Source organism: Cetorhinus maximus, chromosome 16 (genome assembly GCF_964194155.1).
Source record: "Cetorhinus maximus chromosome 16, sCetMax3.hap1.1, whole genome shotgun sequence".
In the NCBI taxonomy this organism is placed as follows: Eukaryota; Metazoa; Chordata; class Chondrichthyes; order Lamniformes; family Cetorhinidae; genus Cetorhinus; species Cetorhinus maximus.
Window position 1 is genome coordinate 28,378,707 of NC_135894.1, and position 5,916 is coordinate 28,384,622.

Genomic DNA, 5,916 nt, shown 5'->3' on the forward strand with positions numbered 1-5,916 from the left:
CCAATCGGTCTTCCACACCAACCACACCCATCCCATCCACCCCACTCTCCCATCCCCACACACTCCATCCCTCACCCCACCACACCATCCCCACACTCTCCATCCCTCACACTCTCCATCCCTCACCCCACTCTCCATCCCCCACACTCTCCATCCCTCACACACTCCATCCCTCACACTCTCCATCCCTCACCCCACTCTCCATCCCCCCCACTCTCCATCCCTCACACACTCCATCCCTCACCCCACTCTCCATCCCTCACACTCTCCATCCCTCACCCCACTCTCCATCCCCCCCCCACTCTCCATCCCTCATACTCTCCATCCCTCACACTCTCCATCCCCCACACTCTCCATCCTCCACACACTCCATCCCCACCCTCTCCATCCCTCACACTCTCCATCCCTCACACACTCCATCCCTCACCCCACTCTCCATCCACCACACACTCCATCCCTCACACACTCCATCCCTCACCCCACACTCCATCCCTCACCCCACACTCCATCCCCCACATTCTCCATCCCCCACACTCTCCATTCCCCACACTCTCCATCCCTCACACACTCCATCCCCCACATTCCATCCCCTACACTCTCCATCCCTCACCCCACACTCTCTATCCCTCACTCCACTCTCCATCCCCCACACACTCCATCCCTCACCCCACACTCTCCAACCCTCACCCAATTCTCCAACCCCACACACTGCATCCCTCACCACGCACGCCAATCCTGACCAACAAACCCCATCCCTCACTACAGACTCCATCCCTCACCACAGTCTCCATTCCCCACCCCACACTCTCCATTCCCCACCCCACACTCTCCATCACTCATCCCACACTCACTATCCCCCACACACTCCATTCCCCCACCCCACACTCTCCATCCCTCACCCCACATTCCATCCCCCACCCAACACTCTCTATCCCTCACCCCACACTCCATCCCCCACAAACTCCATCCTTCACCCCACACTCTCCATCCCTCACTCCACGCTCCATCCCCCACCACACACTCCATCCCCCACCCCACACTCTCTATCCTCACCCCACACTCCATCCCGCACACTGTCCATCGCTCACCCCACACTCTCTATCCCTCACCCCAAACTCCATCCCTCACCCCACACTCCATCCCTCACCCCACACTCCATCCCTCACCCCACACTCTCCATCCCTCACTCCACACTCCATTCCCCACACACTCCATCCCTCACACACTCCATCCCTTACCCCACACTCTCCATCCCTCACCCACACTCCATCCCTCACCCCCACTCTCCCATCCCTCAACCCACACTCTCCATCCCTCACCAAAAAATCCATCCCTCACCACACACTCCATCCCTCACCCCACACTCTCCATCCCTCACCCCACACTCTCCATCCCTCACCAAAAAATCCATCCCTCACCCACACACTCCATCCCTCACCCCACACTCCATCCACCACACACTCCACCCCTCACCCCACACTCTCCATCCCTCACCCCACACTCTCCATCCCCCACACACTCCATCCCTCACCCCACACACTCATCCCTCACCCCACACATTCCATCCCTCACCCACACACACCATCCCTCACCCCACACTCTCCATCCCTCACCCACACTCTCCATCCCCCACACACTCCATCCCTCACCCCACACACTCCATCCCTCACCCCACACACTCATCCCTCACCCCACACATTCCATCCCTCACCCACACACACCATCCCTCACCCCACACTCTCCATCCCTCACCCACACTCTCCATCCCCCACACACTTCATCCCTCACCCCACACACTCCATCCCTCACCCCACACACTCCATCCCTCACCCCACACACTCTCCATCCCTCACCCCGTACTCTCCATCCCTCACCCACACACTCCATCCCTCACCCCACACTCTCCATCCCTCACCCTACACTCTCCATCCCTCACCCCACACACTCCATCCCTCACCCCACACTCCATCCCTCACCACACTCTTCATCCCTCACACACTCCATCCCTCACCACATTCTCCATCCCTCACACACTCCATCCCTCACCCACACACTCCATCCCTCACCCACACACTCCATCCCTCACCCACATACTCCATCCCCCACCCACACACTCCATCCCTCACCCCACGCTTCATCCGTCACCCCACTCTCCATCCCTCACCACACTGTCCATCCCTCACACACTCCATCCCTCACCCACACACTCCATCCCTCACCCCATACTCCATCCTTCACCCCACACTCCATCCCTCACACCCTCCATCCCTCACCCACATTCTCCATCCCTCACCCACACACTCCATCCCTCACACACTCCATCTCTCACCCACACACTCCATCCCTCACCCACACACTCCATCCCTCACCCACACACTCTGTCCCTCACCCACACACTCCATCCCTCACCCACACACTCCATCCCTCACCCACACACTCCATCCCTCACACACTCCATCCCTCAGCCACACCCTCCATCCCTCACCCACACACTCCATCCCTCACACACTCCATCCCTTACCCCACACTCCATTCCTCACCCACACACTCCATCCCTCACCCCACACTCCATCCCTCACCCCACACTCCATCTCTCACACACTCCATCCCTCACCCACACACTCCATCCCTCACCCACACACTCTATCCCTCACCCACACACGCCATCCCTCACCCACACACTCCATTGCTCTCCCTGGCAAAAGTCTGAGATTAACCTAATCTGTTCACAACTTTGGTTTCACATTTGATTCCAAGATGAGTTTCCGATCTCACATTCATGCCATCACTGAGACTGCCTATCCACCTTCATAACATCACCCAGATTCACTCGTCTCACACATCTGATGCTGAAACCTTCATTCATGCCTTTGTTACCTATACACTCGCCTATTCCAGTTTACTCCCACCCATTAACTTGAGGTCATCCAAAACTCTGCTGCCCGTGTCTTAACTCACAGCAAGTCCTGTTCATCCATCACCCCCATGCTCCACTAATTCTGGTCTCTTATGCATCCCTAATTTTGATCACTCCACCAATCCTTCAGCTGCCTGAACCCTAAACTCTGGAATATTCCCTCCCCAAACCTTACTACTTCTCTATCTCCTCTTCCTCCTTTAAGACATTGCTTAAATCTTTGATCAACCTTTTGATCACACCTCTTAGTAACTCTGTGGCCTGATGTCAAATTTCATTTGACAACACTCCTGTGAAATGCCTTAGGATATTTTGCTGTTTTAAAATTGCTGCATAAATACAAGTTACTGTAGGGTTCTCAGGGGAGATACTGCATTCCCTAGTGTTCCCAATGAGGAACATAAACCAAGAAGCCAAGAGCCCCAGGCACCACAAATAATAAACAATTATAATTATTTACGGTACTGCAAAGGAACACAAATAAAAATTAACACACCATGTGATTGTGAATGTTGATTCTCACCTCTAAGCCCTGCAGTATCCACTGTGGTAACAGTGGTGAAATGGCATTGCATGAAATTTATTGCACAGAAACACAACATTCAGCCCATCTGTTGAGAGGTTTACTTGGCTTGATCCAGTAAATGAGTTTTTTCATACCTTACATATCAGAATACACAGAAAACGTACTAGAGCTGATGAGAGAAGATGTTGAGTACCAGTGGTCAGTGTCGCAAGAGAGGAGTTTCAAACTCAAAAAAATAGTATGCAAGCAGCCAAGTCTCTCTTACTACAGCAGAGATAAACCTATCACTCTGCAAGTAGATGCTTCTATAAAAGGACTGGGAACAATCCTGGTACAAGAGGGAAGATGTAGTAATTATGGTTTTATTTAGTGTGTAATATACCTTTAAGAATAATACTTGTTAGGGAAGATCACATGATTTGTAGTAACAAATAGGACAGTAGCACAGGCTACCTCAGCAGTCAGTGTAGAGATAGAGTTGGAGTTGAAAGCACATGTGTAGTTGCCGCTGGGTATATTGTAAATAAACTTAATATTTCCACCCAAGAAGTGTCTGAAGATCAACTCTATCAACAATAGTAGCAACTTGGCCACCCTTACAACAAACTGTTGACTAGAATAAAACAGGATTGAACAGAAGAAATCAAGTTAGAAAGAAATCAATACTGTACCTCGTCTAGTGATTGTAAGTATCAAGCTCCGTTAGAATTGAAGAAGTAATTCCCTCTCAAAATGCCACAATTTGGGAGAATTGATCCTTTTGAGCCAGCCACAGACGATTGGTCTCATTACATAGAATGCCTCATGCTCTTTTTTCGAATGAGATTATGGGGGAAGAGAAGAGGCGAGTGATCCTCTTGAGTACTTGTGGAAGCAAAACCTACAGCCTGATTACAGCCTGATTCGAAGTTTGACGGCATCCAGTGCCCCAGATTCGAAAAATTTCGACAAATTGGTGGACCTCGTGAAGGTCATTTTCAACCAAAGCCCTAAGTCACGATGTAGAGGTTCAGGTTTAATTAGTGAAACAGAGCCCTGGGTGAGACAATTGTATGCTCCATGGCAAATTTGAAGCAGCTAACGGAACATTGTGAGTTCAGTATGACTCTAAACGACATGCTCAGAGATCGTATAGTGTGCGGCGTGAATGAGGATACTAATCAGAAAAGATTATTATCCGAAGTGAATCTGGATTTTTAAAAGGCGGTAGAGAAAGCGCTGGCCATGGAGAGCACAGTAAGAGATTCAAAAGCCATACAGGGTGCGCAAAACCACATCGTCCTCCACATGGGGTGGGAAGCCACAGCTGAAAAGAGCGCGAAAATGCGAGACTCTGCCGAGAAGCGGGAAACAGCCCTCGTTAGCCGAAGAATAAAGAGAAATAACTTAGCAGCGAAATCGAAGAATAATTTCAATAGAGGTGGAAACAAGCAGTCTTTTAGCGATTGGCAGTTTAAAAAACATCAAATGCTACTATTGTCACAGAAATGGACATATGATGAGGTAATGTAAGGGAAGATTCAAGCAGGCTTGTAAACAAAAGAAGGAGCCCAATTAAATCTACAATGTAGAAGAGCCAGAAACAACCAATTCAGACATTTACTTGTTGTTTAATCTGAAAGTTGGAAAGACAGAACCAATATTTGCAACAGTGAAAGTAAATGGCAAACCTGTTAGAATGGAAGTGGACATGGGAGCTTCCGCTACAGTAATTGAGGAACATACCTTCAGATATCTAAATAATGATGAACATCAATTAAGTTTAGAAGAAACAGCTGCCAAACTCAAAACATACATGGGTGAAGACGTTCAAGTAAAATGCATAAACAGAGTAACTGTTCGTTATGGAGGCCAATTGGCAAAGCTACCAGTGTTGGTATTGGGAGGCAGAGGACCAAGACTCCTAGGGTGAAATTGACTAAGGGAAATCAACCTTGATTGGCCACAAAGATTCCAAAAGGAAGCTGGGAGTGTTTGTATGTCAGAGTTTGTACCTCTGGAAAAGCATGAAGAGAAGTAGAGTATTCAGCATCTCTCTGAACAAACTGAAGAATGAGTTGGCAGAGAAGACACAACAATATTCAATTTTCCAGGAGGCAGCAAACAATTACAAAAAAGAGACAGAAGAGCTGAAGAATCAGCTAAATGAAGCCAAAGAGGCTTTGGAAGCAAAAGTCGCAGAATTTTCCAAGAAGCAGACAGATAATGACATTATGGGAGACTCAGCCACTGAGCTCAGACACGTTGAGCTTGCATCTGAGAGAAGTCTAGCCAATAGTGAAGTCAAAAAGAAGGCCAAGATTAAAGTCTGTGCTAGAAAGAAGGCGGCACATAGAAAGAAGATACAGAAATACTAATAGGGCTTTAATTCTGGCAGCATACAAATACACTTTCATACATAGGCCTGGCAATCAAATCGCAAACGCCGATGCACTTAGTCGTTTGCCTTTACAAGAAAGTGATGAGTACGTCC